This window comes from Acanthopagrus latus, chromosome 19 (genome assembly GCF_904848185.1).
Source record: "Acanthopagrus latus isolate v.2019 chromosome 19, fAcaLat1.1, whole genome shotgun sequence".
Taxonomy (NCBI): domain Eukaryota; kingdom Metazoa; phylum Chordata; class Actinopteri; order Spariformes; family Sparidae; genus Acanthopagrus; species Acanthopagrus latus.
The window spans coordinates 18,876,512-18,892,642 of record NC_051057.1 but is presented as its reverse complement, the minus strand read 5'-3'; the positions used below and the strand labels follow the sequence as shown (position 1 = coordinate 18,892,642).

Sequence of the window (16,131 nt, the reverse complement as noted above, 5' to 3'; positions counted from 1 at the left end):
TGATCATGGACTGAGGGCTAATCCTTGAATTTGGCGAGTCACTGACTTTTCCTCTGCCACGGGCATGAGGTTGACATTTATAGTTTTAAATGAAATGTCTTGACAACTTTTGGATGGATTGCCATGATATTTGGTGCAAACGCTGACGGCCCCTCAGGATTATTATGACTTTATATGTGGCTTTCTCATTTGGTAAAAAAAAAAATAAGAATCAATTTTAACTACTTGCAAAACAAAATATGATGGATATATTTCCAGGTGTCCTTAAAGGAAACACCCAGTTTGCAATATCTTGTCCAAGAACACTTCGACGTGCAGGCCAGGGGAATCAAACAAACCACCTTCCGATAACAAGACGCTGCCTCCACATAAACATCAGGCCTGTATTAGTCTTACGCATGAATATGTGCAGGAGGTAAAATGAGTCACGCATCATGTGAATAAACAATTAATTAGCGACAGTTTTTTCTTGCTTTCAAAGACAAACTATCACGCAAACATCTTTCAACAAAGTCTCTTTATTTTTCCCCCCTAAGCTCCATGTGCTGCCTTATAAACACCTTCACCCGGAGAAGCACTTCCCCAGAGTTTTACTGGAATAAACATACAGTGATACCAGACAGGAAATGTGGAACCAACCATGAGGCCAACAGCTATGAAACCGCTTCTTGCCCCCTGGCAACGGAGTGTACATAACTAAACAGCAGATTCTCAGCAGCAAAGAGAGAGAAGCTTGCCCAAAGGATAAACTCCTCCAGGAAGCCTTGAAAGAAATTGGTTATTAAATAAGGTAGACCGGAGATAAAGATGTCAGCAGTAATAATGCTTTTCATTTTGACTCTGATCTTATTTGTTCAGAGGGGAGGGCGAGCCGCACAGTCTCACTGAGTTGACATAAGGGTTTCACCCACTGCTGAGAGACTGATCCGTCAGCAGATACATGGCAACGCTGTCTTTGTCGCCCTGCGCTGGTGAGGACAAACTAATATAGTGGAACTGCAGAGGTGGCAATTTCTTTCTAACACACTTAATGCTCCATACATACACACAGATGGGCCCCGAGCACAGGCACTAACAGTCACTGCTGATGTATACAGGCTGAGGTGGTTTACACTGAGTGCAGCTGAGGTGCTCTGCTGTCCTACATGTCCCTGTGGCGAACTGAAATGATGGGACACTCTGTACAGTAGACTCGGACCATTTGGTCATCCTTCTGTAAACAAGCCAGAGCTCGGCATTTGTTAGCTTTTCTGTAGGTGTCATACAACATGTTTCTATTCGCACATAGCGAGTGTAAATGAGCTAAGGAGCAGAACGGTGGCCAGAAGAAATGTTGGCTATCTTTCTGCAGAGTCACAAATAACTTAGTGTGTCTTTATGCTGCAACTTTTGGTTATTGAGGTGGTGTTTTCTATTTCTATCTTGCCACAACGCTGTACTGGTAACGTTTAGACATATGGACCACTTGGTTAGGGTTAGGCATAATCATAAAATACATGTTTTGGTCAACACAGTAATGGGTGGAGGCGGTTCGACCACTGGTGAAAGATAGACAGTTTTGCTCTCCATGACAACAGCTGGAAATTTCCCCAGGTTTCCTTTAAAAACATCTGGTTTTGCTCTCCACAAAAAAGGCTGGATATGTCCACAGGTGTCCTTAACACATGCCTGATTTCTGTCGCCACAAGAGTGGATGGAAATTTCCTCACGTCTCCTTAAAAACACCTGGTTTTGCTGGAATAAAAGCAGCTTGAAATGTTGCCAGGTGTCTTTAAAAATATCCAGTGTTGTGTCTTGAACCGTAAGAAATATCCCAAGTTCTTCTTAAGAAAATACCCGGTGTTGCTCTCCACAAAAACAGCTGGAAGTGTCCACAGGTCTCCTTAAAAACAAGTTAAGGATTTAACTTTTAGCAGAATCACAGCAGCTCGAAATGTCCCCAGGTGTCCTCAAAAATATCAAGTGGTGTGACTCGAACTGTGGACCGGCAGTTTGATAGCCTTGTTTGCTTGTGATAACACCAGCAACCTTCCCCTCCATCTGGAAATATTCCCAGGTCTCCTTAAGAAAAGAACTGGTGTTGCTCTCCACAAAAATGGTCTCCTTTAAAATAGAAACCACTATATTCTTGCAGCTATGCTGTAAGGAGAGAATAAAGAAACAAACACAATAAACTGATCCAACTTCTAAAATATAATGACTACTGCGTGTTAGATAAACACACAACATAAAAGGACACAATGGAAATCACCTGGAGACACGATTACTTGGGGAAGAAACTAATTAAAGAGATCAAAACAATTAGGAACATTTACATAATTGTTGTTGAAGTTCTTCGGGAAAGTGCACAAACAGGAAGATGTCGACAAGGAGAACGTTTCGCCGCTAATTGTAGTTCAGCTCTTTCCTTTAAAAAGGAGAGAATGGTCAGCAGGTCCATTAGCATTCATAATTGCAATCCTCTGAAGCAAGTCAATCTGACCTCACACGTAGATGTAGCAGCCCAGTATTTTATTTTACCAGTGTAGTGGGTCCATGTAGGATGAACTAATGCAGGCCAGTACAGCAGGCCCGCAGTAAATCCTGCCTTCATGAAGGTTATAATGATTTGTTTTTGTTTACTGAGGTGCTGACTCCACTTCAGGGTCGCTTTCAAGGCTGTAGTTTGCGCTGCTGTTGAAATCGTATATTGTGTTATACTGACAGCTGCTTCTCACGTTATGGACTCCTGCTATAGGATGATAGACGCCACAAAAATTGTATAACTCCCCCTCTGGCTGCTCTTTTCCCCTTGGAGGGTTTTCAAGAGCTGCTCGAAACACGACTTTAACTCGTCGGCCTTTTAGCTGCGCCTCACCCGACCTGCTCCTGTGTTTCCTCTGCTAAACCTCTGCTGTCTCCGTGTGTCATCAGCTGATCTCATTTTATCTCCTTCTGGCTCGTTACGTTAACGTAAAGCCTCCACTAAGACTTTACAGCAACCATCATTAATACATGGTGAATTCACAATCACACAAACAATGAAATGCTCCAACAGTCCCCTTCTTATTTAAACACCACTACACCCAGAGTTTCCTTCTACCAGCCTCCTAAATATGCCTAATGTTTTAAAAATCCAGATCCATGCATTATTCTCTAAGAAATTAGCAAAAATGCTAAAAAATGCTCTTTCTCGGAAACTTATAGAGAGTGAGAAAAAGATTCCTGGATCCAGATCTGCAGTAAAAAAAGTTATGAGGTCAATTCTGGGGCCGAGATCCATCCTCCGCTCAAGTTTTTTTTTCGAGCTCTGGACTCTCAACTTGCTTCCTGTCTGTCCTTAACTAACTGTGTGAGTATAAATTATTTCCTGCAGATAGTGTGCCGCCTTAAAAGATAAATCTCCTATAAAGAAATTGTCCTAAACTGAGGCAGAGACAAACTTTGGTCATTTAGCTCTGGCAGGTTTAACTAAACTAATAAGATTACTTCTGCCTCTGGAGCGGCTCTGCCTCTGAGAAATGTTTGTATAACTAAAACTCCAATTTGCTCGATGCAAATAAACTGCCGCTCATTGTCTCTTCGGGCCTCCCTCAGCTCCGTCCTTCCTCCCGACCAGAAGTAATTTCTCTCGCCGCTCCCCTGCCACTTGATCATGCAAATCAATACGGGGCAAAAAAAAAATGTTTTAAAGAGGGGAACCATGAAGATGGAAGTAACGCTCAAAATCTAACACCTTCTCCGTGCAACTTATACTCACTTCCTATGTCTAAGTTTTGCACGTGTGTCGCAGGAATTTTGTGGAATATTTTGCAGGATTCTCGCCGACTCCTGACAAGTGTTAGGAGTGTGTAGTCGGTAATTAGTAGCCACACCGGCGATGAGACAAAAAACAATCATCTTTCATTAGACACACTTGTCTGTTTAGAAGCGTGCTGGCGCAGCTAATCTGGAGTATGAATAAAACCGGGCTTGTTAAGTGTTAGTCAGTAATTAAATCCTACTAGCTTTTCAGTCTGTTGCACATGAAGCGTCAGATTAAATCAAGTCGCGGGTAAAGAGAAAAGGGTCAGACGTGCGCTTAACGTGCGAGGGGTTGTGTTCAAATGCTTAAAAAAAAAAATACTGAATTGGAAATCGTGCGCTGCCTGGTGTTTTTTTTCTCGGTGTGCTCTTTTCTTGGCCTCCTCTCAGGTAAAGTGAGTGTTACCGAATGTACAGTAAATCCTAGTAGCACAAATGTAGGTCTCGTCTATTAGCAAATCATTAGTTTTGGATGATACTTGCGTAGCTTCCAGCTCTCAGCTCATTATCAAGGTATGACAGACTCACGCGCACACCCTCAAATCTCTCAACAAAAGGTCTTAGGACATCACAAGCAATTTGCACTGTTTTTCCATCAGCTACAGCTCTATTTACAGGTTGTCAGAGACAATAGAACTTAATTAAAAAGAACACAGTTATCAACCTCATTACGGCCGTGAATTTAGGCAAGTCAACTCAGGCATCTCATTTAATTAACTAGCCTTTACAAAGCCGCTTAGCACCGGCGAAAATGAATCTTTTTTTTTTTTTCCCCTGCTTTCCACTCTTTCACCCTCCATGTGCACAAAGCACAAACACACAAACATACACACAGATGCATCACTGTTTCAGGTTCTTTGCTGCGTCTCAAGGTTATACATGCTTTTATCTTTTTGCCGCGCTGTGGATTATCATTATTTCACTGTTGTTGGACATTTGGCTCGGAAGAAAAAAACTTGATACTGGGAACTTATACATATCAAATTAGAAGACTTTTCTCGTAGGTGTTAATGAGAACTTGAATGGTTGTTTGTCACTTTGCGTCAGCTTACCTGTGATGAGCCCCTGCGTGACCCCGCAATGGATAATAATTGATGGATGTTTCTAAAAAGACCCAACAGAAACCAAGGAAAGAAAAAAAGCTGCTGTAAGTAATATATTTTTATTAATACAACCATAAATAGCTCTTAATTCCAACAGTAATCACTGTTACAGAGTGTGTGTGGGATACAGACAAATGGTGCACATTTGCCACAGATTTGTTGACTATAACGTCATCCTTTTTAGTTAGTTGAGGATATCATTGGTGTAATTAAAAGTCTAGTATCTTCTATCTTATCGCTAAACTTAAAGGTTTATTTTACTTACTGGTGCTCTGAGCTAACATCAGCATGTTCATATGCGTGCCATCACAATGCCAATACTTACTAGGGACGGTGTTTATCATGTCAGGCATCTTAGTTCAGTATTTTAGCACGCTAACATTTGCTAATCAACAATAAAGCTAGTTTTGACAAGTTTTGTCATACACTTGTAGCAGTCCCATTGTTTAAGACTTGCTATCTGTCTTTGTTTTGAGCTGATTCTTTTTAAAAATCCCTCTGGATTAATTGCAGTGGATTCAGATCACCTGTGCACAGCTTGGTGGAGACTAACTCCTGATTGAGGAGCGGAAGCAGCTTGGGGCGTCCCCCTCTCAGCCAATCACTGTGTGACAACACCCCTTTCTGTGAAGGCTTAAAAGAGGTGGGAAATAGCATCCAGGTGACTCTCACAGTCGTTCTGAATCTGTGCCTGACTCACTAAGAACCTCAGCCCTTTAGATTCCCAGCCAGAAACTCTGTTTGTTAGTCTGTTTAGGCCCTATTGTGTTTTCTTGACGGTCCCATGTCATTTTAATGAGGGAAACTGTGTTAGTTTTTTGCCCCCTTGGTGGCGCTACAGAGAAAGATAAGGTATCACCAGAGTCCCCTGGATTCATCATGTTGCCTGCAGGAACGCCTCCACCAAATTTGATAGCAATCCATCCAACAGTTGTTGAGAGACATTTCTGCCCCAAGTGCAGCACAGACCAACATCGCCCGCACTCCTATTAATGTATAAATGAAGTCATAAACCGAGACTTGGCATGTAGCTGAGATACTGGATCCATCGCTCAGAAAGACCCAGCTGCTCCGCTTGTTAACCTTGACTCGGCCTGCCAATAAAACCTAAAAAACACCTCCGCCACGGATGCACATGACCTTTCAAAAGCTTGTACTTCTGCATGACATTTCATTTAGCATCTACTCACTGTATTAGTTTTGGTCTGTAACCACATCATATGCCAGTGCGGCTAATTCCTCTCACGCATTAAGGCACACTGGATAAAACCCCCCACCCCCACCTCATATTGATTAAAGGGTGTTTTCAAACCTGGTTGCTCTCACTTCTTCCCTCTTGAATTAATCAATGCTCTCACCTCAGTAGGACACTGAGGTGACACTGGTAACACAACCCAGTCAATGGGCCCCCGACTCGTTGACCAACATTCACCTCATTGAACCTGCCACAAGCGCTTAAGCGAGGGGAAAAAAAAGGAGATGTGAAGATTGAAACAAAGACGCAAGACTGGGAGTACATTACACCCAGGCCTTTTTAATTACAGATCCCCAAATAATAATCCTCAGATCCCAGAACTCATTCAGCTTTGTTCTCAGCTATCAGTTTAGTCTGTGCCTAACCTTGAGTCACTGTAATTATACATTAGGTTCCTATGAAGGGGCCCAGCGGCATAGTCTGGCTGCTGAAATGTGGGTCGTGAGTGTTTTGTGTTCTTTTCTTTAATCTAAAATATATTTAAGGGAGACATGGGGCCAGACAGGACACAGCTCTACATCACCCAGTGGGGTGCCTGTCTGCTGTAGCCACAGGGTCCGGTTGGATGATTTATACCACAATACCAATGGCTGTGATGGTAATATACTACAGGTAATTGAAAAGAAAATTGAATTAGGTCAACAGAGGCAGTGACAGTCATTGGATGTCACACAAAGGCTTTACAACTACAACATCATTCTGCCACGCTGGCCCCATTAAGCATCTCGCTGCCAATTCTAATATCAGCGGACTAGATAATTGTCGCCATATTTCACTTAGACTTAACACACCCTGAAACTGTAGCTCAGCCTATTGTGATACACGCACTGCTGCACTGATAAGGTTCTGTACAAGTTGTCTAGTTGTATAAAATGAGATAAGACCTTATCTCTCGAGTCGCCCTCTCTGCCTGTATGGGTGGTATCCTCAGGGGAAGTAGCATGGGAGGAACGTGAACTGTCATGTCAAGTAGTGACATCGTGACAGGGGCCATGGAGGGTCACGTACCCCCCTCCCCCCTGCTCGGAAAGCTGATTGGCAACCCCTACCAGAGTCAGGAGGTAGATGGTGCTTGGCTTGCTAATATCATAAATTGATTGTTGGTTACAGGCCTGGAGGCCCTGGACCGGAGCCTGGCAGAGACTGTTGGTGTGTTTGTTGGAAAGTCAAACAGCTATAAAGAAATGCAAATTGACAAAGAGACACAAATTGACCACCAACAGACGAACAGTGACATCAGAGAGACGCAACCTGACAACAGAGAGATGCAAAATGACCACGGTAAGAAACAGAACGACGACGGAAAAGCACAAAACTGACAAGAGCTGCAGAAGGAGATAGAAACCGAGTACCAAGGGACACAAAATGACTTCAATCAGAGCAACTAAAAAGAGACTACAAAAACACACAAACGATGACACAAAATGAGATGCAAAGTGACTGCAAGGAGGCACTAATTGACAACACATAGCAGACGAAGAGAAACAAAACAACTACAAAAAGACGCAAAATGACAGTAAATGACCACAGACATGCAAACAGCTACAAACACAAACAAACTGACTGCAAAGAGATGCAAAACAATCAAGAGACGTACAAAATGAGATACAAAAAGGACACAAAATGAGACAGAAAATGAGGGAAAGCTGCACCAAATGACTACAGAGACGGGCAAAATAACTTTAGAGACACCAAATGACTACAGAGAGACACAGAACGACTACAAAGAGAAACAAAACAACTACAAAGAGACACAAAGATTAAAAAAAGAATAAATGAGACACAAAAAGGACATAAAATGGGATGGAAGAACAAGTGCAGACACAAAGATGACAAATAAGAACAAAAGGAGCACAAATGGATGCAAATAATGATACAAAATGAGACGCAATGTGACTACAAAGACACTAAATGACCCCAGACATACAACGCAACCCCACAGAGAAGCTAAATCAGTACAAATTGATGTTTATCGAGCACAAAGAAACACAAGCCTGACTACAAAGGGGACACAGACCTGTGACTACAACACTATGTATAGAAATTTAGTTGTTTCATGTGTTTCTTTTAGTGTCTTCCTTTTTAATGTATGAGGCGTAGGGGGGCCTTTTTGCATGTCTGGGTCTCGGGGCCTGCTTACTCTGGAACATTTATCTGCCTGTAGGTTATTTGAAGTTATAAATAGCAGCCACATATTGACATTATTTCATATTAGTGCTGTGTAGACTCACTACCTTCGTCCTGATGGTTTACTGTTGGCTGATCAGGATTGTCTCTGAGCAGGTCATCTAGCTGATGGACACTCGGTAGCCTCCGCAGTGGCTTCATGTCGGTAAACAGTCTCAAGTTATTTGTTTGGTATTACATATCAGGCTGAACAAACAAATAATTCAAACCCCTTCTTTAAAGCTGTATTTTCCATAAGAGCGCGCGCGTGAATCATGGTGTGCTAAGTGCGTTCCCTCTTCCTTTTCCAAAGAATTAATACCAATCTAAACGCTCTGCATGTGTAAAATGTCACCGAGAATGTTTGCGGTTAAGCGAACGGCGGGCGAGACCATAATTCACTCTAACCATCTCTAATGACACACAGCGTAATTGACAGATAACGGAATTAATTAATTTGGATTTGCCGCGACACCTTTTTTTTTCGCGGGCTCTGAAGTCGCTTGTTTACTCGAATTAAGCCGCTTTGTTGATGCATGACTGCAGGACCCTTTTATATTATTTCTTTTTTTTTTTATTCTAAGTGCAATGGAGACGGGGGGCCGTGAGCCGGGTGTGAAATGAGGGGAAAAAATACTGTCCAGGCCGCGGTGCAGTTGTTGGGGGGCTGTCTGGCCTGGCTCCAGGTTTTCGCCTCTTTAGTTACAGCGCTGTCACAGCTTGTTTACAGGAGTCCCGCACACTTTACTGTAATCGTCCTGTGAGGTATAGGTACGACGGCTTTAAGCTTGGATTACTGAACGGCGAGGTGTGAATACAAAGTAAAATTTTATTTCCCTATACTAAATATGCCTGTTGCAATCATATCCTTTCGCTGTAACATGACCGCCTAAGTAAATATAATGCAGTTTCTCAGGACTTTCGAGGCTTCTCCAGGATATGGCCCCGCTGTGTGAAATAAAAGCGATTTTTTTTTTTATTTATTTTTTTTCAGTCGTGCACACCTGCTGCTCAGTTATTGTACATTATAACAACAGTCGTGAGAGGGAATATTGACAGAGCTCAGCCGGAATGAGAGCATTACCTTTTTTTTTTTTTCATGCAGCAAAATGCCGGATTATTACAGCGGTTTTTAGCTTGGTTGGATAAAAAGTCCACAGCTGCCAGCGCACAAAGGCAGAGAAAGAGGGGGGGGTGAAAATATAATATGCATTGCTTTCATTCACACAATTATTGCCTCACACGTGGAAGACGGTAATATGAAATGTTCCTATAACAGCTGGGTCGCAGTCTTCTTTCGCCGCACGTTGAATATATTCATGATCTGGCCGCAAGATGGTAAGCTCTCCCTCCCCTCCCCATTCCTTTACATCCTCCCCTTGTGCAACGTCGAGCGGCGGTGAGGCTGATCGGCGTGGACAGTTTTTGTCTGAGGGGAAACGGGGAGAGGAGACAGGAGTGACACAACTGTGGCCTCCTGCTGAGAAAAGAGAAGGAGGGAGAGGCAGGAGGGAGAGGGTGGCTAGTAGATAAATAGACTAATCTAATTTGTTACCTCAGCCAAATGTATTCCAAATCCTCCCTCCTGTGCCCTCCCCTCGTCCCCGGCCCGTTGGTGGATGATGCTAAAATGTTTGGGCAGGAAGGGGACGCAACCGGGAGAGAGCTCGCCCAGAGGAAGTTCAACGCTGTCCCACGGTGCTCTCTGACACATTGTGCGATTCGGTATTCTGCATTTTTTTTTTTTTTTTTAAAACCCCGCTGCCCATCCCCGGCACTTGCAATGAAATGCATCTACTTATGCAAATCAGAGTGTACAGAATAACCCGCGAAATGACTCTAATAATGTATTGATAGTAATATATTGCCACTGGAAATTGAAACTGAGAGATGTTGTCTCATCGGGAGCCGAAACCAAAAGTACAGATCAATTTAAAATGGCAAATGACTGTGCTCCCTGAGCCCATTTCTAAGAAGTGAGTAATAGATCTCTGATCATAGGCTATTACTGGTCAGGCAAGGGCTCGGCTGCCTGTGGAATACAGAGAGCGCTCCTTGACTTTTACATCAAAAAGACGCCGCAGAGAAAGTCCTCGGAGCCGTGGGCACCGCGGATCTCTGGGGCAGCACCGCATGAGGAGTACAGTCGAATCTCCGGGTTTCATCTTTCTCTCTGGTCTTTATTAATGGCGGCAGGATTCTAATCCAGAGAGTTGCGCTGAGTCCACTGATGCTAATCACGCGTGCCTGTTTGAGACGGAGAGAGAGCATTTTCATACGGCGAGCGAGCCGGCTGCAGAGAGACTGAGACGCTAATGCAGGGTCAGAAACCCTCATCACAACTGAGAGAATTATTTATATCGGGAGACACTGATAGGTGGGGTTCCGCTTTAAAGGTATAAAAAGAAATATCTCCATGTAAAAATGACTTAAAACTACTAGAACTTTGCCGTATATAAAGTCGAGTACTTGCACTATCCCAAATGTTCCCAACTAAGTATAAACACAGAGAAATCCCTGATGTGTTTCAAGCTGAGGCCCGTTTCATGTGGTCGCTGGACGCTTTAACTTGCAGGGGAAACATCAGATGAAACATTAGAGAGGGAGGAAGGAAGGAATCAAACTTTCAATCCATGGCCTTGTCCGTTTTTAACATTTCTATTGATTCTAGTCAAGTCTGGTAGATTTTCAACTGCAGCTCACATGATCTAACGCTACCTCAGGACATCCTGCAGACTGCATGATTCTGGTCGTGCTTCTGTGCTTCCTGCTTTTATTTTGAAGTTTTACCCTCATGTGTCGTCCTTTTTTTTTTTTCTGTGTCTTGTTTCTAATTAGCCCTTCTGTCTTTTGTTTGTTTTTTTTGTTCCTGCATTGTACTTTGCTCTTTTTTGGTTGTTACTTTATTTTAGCTTTTGTGTTTCTACTTTTATATTCTGGTGGATTTTTGCTGGCTGGTTTTGGATTCTTGATTATTGGACACTCAGCTCTTTGTGAATTAAAGCTCGCCCTTTCTGTTCTTTCTCCCGCCTGCCTCCTTGGTGTTTATGCATTTGGGTCCTCAACCTTTTTGCCCCCAGTTTGTAACATGAGAGACTCCGAGCAGTAGTTCAACATCAGTCACTGGCTCAATTAACCCCACAACATTTGGCTCACTTCGCCCCATTGTCGCCATTTTGGAGGAAAACATTTTTTAGCTCCAACTCATTGTTAACTCAGACTAAAACTACCTAGCTTAGCAATTCAGACTAATCTTTAACTAAAGATTTATACGTATACAAATCAACAAGATGTGTAATAACCAGAAATCTCCACGCTTACTGTGATATAGTGCCATGAAGTGATTATATACGTCTGTATCGTTTGATAAGTCTTGTCAGTCAGCAGCATGACTTTATTTGTCAGGTGGGATTAATTTAATTCTATGATTATGCATATTAGGCTTTTTTTTATTATTAAATGTATATTATCAAAAGAACAATCCCTGAGGAGCATTTGTGCCAATTCTGGTAGTTTTCCACTTCTGACAGATTTTCATTGTGGGGAAAAAAGCTATTAGCTGCTGCAGTAGTCAGACCTCTGATGGAGAAACTGTTAGAAAAATGTCAATAACGGAAACCCAAATAGACTTTTTTTATTTATTTAAAAGTACTGTCAACACCAATCACATACTGTATAGAGAGCAAAATGAAAAATCCATTGTATTAAACTCAGTTCAGTCAGTTTTATGTTTGTAAGAAATTCTCAGGATAAGAAAAGTCAAGTCTCCTGTTTTTAAGACTTGGTTGCAAGAAACATGGTGGTGCAACGTGGCCGACCTCTGTGGAAAAAGATTTCCTCCCTCACTAGATATAAAAGGGTCATTGTGAGGTAACGAGAACACAATGGTTCTTAGTTTAATCAACAGTAAGGTATATGTGGCTATTATATTCAATTTTCTGCCCCTGAATCCACCTAAATCCTTCACCCTGGACCTCTAAGTGTGGTGATAGTGTCACATCTCTTCCACCTTTTTGACAGGAAAAGCTTTCACGACATTTCAGGCGCAGGAAAAATAAAGCGCAGGGACTCGTCTCAGCGAAAACCAAGTTGTTTTAATTATTCAAACGTCTCGTCTCGTCGTGTTTGCCGACAGTGAAACCTCCTATATGCGAGATGAGACGATGCAAATGAAGACCTTTTTGATCTGACAGTCAAAATTGATGGGTGGGTCCCTCAGATCACAACAAGGGTGTGATGAGAGATGAGAGAGAGCGAGGGAGAGAAATCTGAATTTCAAATTCCTCTCTTTATTACGTGGCCTGTGTGTGTGTTACAGGTATATGGCAGCGCTCAGACTGGACATACACTGAATGTGGAGTGCGAGAGATAAATTGGTATTTTGAAAAGACTCGCTGCGATCCATTTTTTTTTTTTTTTTTGTAGGAGGACCTCGGAGAATATCATTGTGCAGTAATGTCCTCTCCAGTCTCTCCTCCTCCTCGACATCTCAATAACAATATTCCTGCACACTCCAGGTCAACCTTAAAGATTTTTGCGGCCCTTCAGGGCTGAAATATTTTGCATCTAGATTCCTTATTTGTCGTGTTCCTTAGTTCAACAGCATGCATCAACATGAAAAGGACTGTGTTTATATACCGTCGCCTTTTAGTGCGTTATTATTGATCAAAGTTGACAGCTACACATGTTGGATAAAGGGGAAACATCGTGATGATGTATTTTTGTTGCATTATTTATCATGGCCGGCCTGCTAGGGCGACGGTCCCTGAGGTAATATGTCTCCTGATACATTATATCAGACAAATCTCTGGCTCACTCTGGAGAGTTTTCGCCTCAGAGTTTCATAACGCATTCATTTTCTGTTATGTAACATTAATGTTTCAGTGTCCGGGGGAATGTGTGTGTGTGTGTGTGTGTGTGTGTGTGTGTGTGTGTGTGTGTGTGTGTGTGTGTGTGTGTGTGTGTGTGTGTGTGTGTGTACGTACAGTATCTACCAATAATTTCATGTTTTATTTATGATGAAATGGCAGTACGTCTGGGAAAGACTCACATTGTGTTTTCTTCAGAGTGAGTCGGTCTGCGAAATTCATTTTTTATTCCAGCTGGCTGTAGATGTATTCAATAAAAAGGTCTGTAGGTGAGGTGAAGTGTGAATAGTGTGCCTTTTGTTGCCTCTGAATAACCTTGGTTTTTAGAGGGAAACGGTAAAACCACAGGATGCTTGTTCAGTAAAAACCACATCTATTCAAGAGTAAGTGAGGCGCATAAGTCTATCTTCATAACTCACAATGAAATCAGGGTCATTGTAAGTGGAAACATACTGAGACATATTTTATGTAGGCTAACATGGAAGGTGGCAACAACCTGGATCCATCAACGATTGCAGATTATGAAACTTCAATTTGCTTGTCATTTAAGCAAGAACTTAATTGTCCATCAATCATCACTGAACTCCAAATCTAAACCGCGAGCTGCACGGCTAACTGAGCTAACCGGCTAAAGGCAGCAGCTGTTAACAGCAGTAAGCGGTCACTCGCTGTCGAGTATGAATTTGACAGGTGTCCAATTCTTACGCAGAGCACCTTTAACTGTAAACTGATCGATCTGTGAAAGTAGAACTGTTTTCAACAGCATCTCATATATATTTAAAGGGGTATTTACCGATTTATTATATGGTAGAACAAAATGTGAATGTGAACGTTATTTCAGGCATCTCGCCTGAAAATCCATTCAAACTCTTACTAAAACTCCCAAACAATACATCCTACACCTCCCAAAATGCAACATCATGTCTTTTCATTTGACCCCTTCTTGAACTCCTGAAGGATTTCTGTCTTGGCTCACTTCCTGAAACATAAAATCGGAGAATTGAGTCTCAACACTGAGATGTTTTTCTAAGAACTCGGGAATAACAGAAGACTAAATATCCTAATTATGAATTAAAAGCTTGTGAAAGTGTGGGCAGCATACTAATACCTCTTTAGTCTGACTCCTGATTAGAATGTTTTCCCATGATTTGATTTGATTATCCATTCGATCCATTATTCATGTAATAAAATGTGTTAAGTGCCACTTGTCAATTTTATTTTTGTCTTTTCTTTTGCAACCATCAAATTTGTTTGGTTTTTTTTTTTAATCACTTTCATCACTTCTGTATCTGACGTGCATTCGTCTCAAATAGTTTTCCTGCTTCTATTTTCGTCGCTTCATTATCAGCTCGACTGTCATCGATGAAACACTTTGTATATTATTTGCACACTCCCGCGCAGACGGTGGATCACGAGGACATCTGTTAAACACACAGTAATACATGTTTATGCACACTTCACAAACATGACATCATGCATGAATAAGGATGCATCCATTAATGCAGCAACTTAATGGAAAAACAATTCACCTTTCGGTCACCATGATTCCTGAGTTACTGATGTTCATGTCTGCTCTTAAAGGGAAGAGCTCAAAAACATTGTACATTTAATCTCCTCAAGTGTTATCATGATCATTTGAAGATGCTCTTAATAGGAAAAATAGATTTTTGAACCCGATTTCCAACTCGTCAAATACTGACGCGTCGGGCCGGCCGCCATCCTGGTGCGTCAGTTCTTGACGAGTCGGGAGTGAGAATAAAAAATCGACTTTTCTTACAGATATGACCTTTTAAGCACTACCATGTTTCATGTTTCTGTCATGTTTGCTGCCCTTCAGTTAACAAGGTGCAACTGCACATTTTGCTTGTCTTCTATACGTGATGCTGCAGCTGCTGGCTTTTGTTTTTGTGCAACTTTAAAGGGTCAGTTCACACAAATCATGAAGGAATGCGTACACTGTGTTTTTTATCTACCTCAGTATTTTATCTTTTATTTTACAGCCAGTTAAGCATTTTATCGTACATAGTATTTGGGGTTTTATTTTATATAGAGAGACTCTTTGCAGTTTTTCCAACTATTTTTTTTTACCTGTATGTGAGAAACAGTTGAGAGGTGACAGGAAACTGGGGACTCCTGCATGCCTCAAACTAGCAAACCACGTTAACAATTTACGGTTTAGGGTTTTTTGTTGTTTTTTTGTTTTGAGCACCAGAACCTTATTTCTCCCACATTCACTGGATTTAAATGACAGATGGTTGAATATCTTAAAACCTTAACAAATGGTTTATGTAAGGAATTAATGGTTCTTTGTCATTAGAGCGAATGTACCCTTTAAGGTAGAAACTGCAACCACTGTGCCAATCACTTGAGATCACTTATGTTCTATAGAGGATTTGTATTATATTATTAAATTCGTATGTGTAATCAATTATCCAAAATGCCAGACTGGATTAAGAAGCAATTATTTTAAAAAATAAATAAATAAAAAAAAATGCTTTTTTTTCTCCACAACGATTGTAAACAACTTAATAGGTTTACGTATGTAATCAGTGCGGAGACAATAATGAGATTATTGCATGTAAAAGCAGCTATAGTCCTAATGACACGCTCAGCCCCGGCTGCTGATCGCACTCTGATTATCTGCAGCAGGGCCCTCGTAGAGATGGATTATTAGATTTCACTCAAGTGCCTGAAAGATTCTGGTGTCTGGAGTTTAGCGTGTGTGTGTGTGTGTGTGTGTGTGTGTGTGTGTGTGTGTGTGTGTGTGTGTGTGTGTGTGTGTGTGTGTGTGTGTGTGTGTGTGTGTGTGTGTGTGTGTGTGTGTGTGTGTGTGTGTGTGTGTGTGTGTGTGTGTGTGTGTGTGTGTGTGGTGCAGCGAAGGGAGGCGCAGGAGACAAAGTGATTTTTTTTTTTTTTTTTAATTTATATTTTTTTTTTTTGAGAGCCTGAAGATGTT

At 41.7% G+C, this 16,131-nt stretch overlaps 1 long non-coding RNA gene across 1 annotated transcript; it reads right to left on the bottom strand.

Annotated features, from left to right (window-relative positions):
- Positions 1-523: 523 nt before the first annotated feature.
- Positions 524-5,349, bottom strand: LOC119008702. Its single transcript, XR_005071488.1, has 4 exons — positions 5,212-5,349; positions 4,836-4,887; positions 2,316-2,407; positions 524-2,139 (listed from the first exon to the last, which is right to left on the bottom strand). It is a non-coding gene; the product is annotated as an uncharacterized LOC119008702 (long non-coding RNA).
- Positions 5,350-16,131: the final 10,782 nt, after the last annotated feature.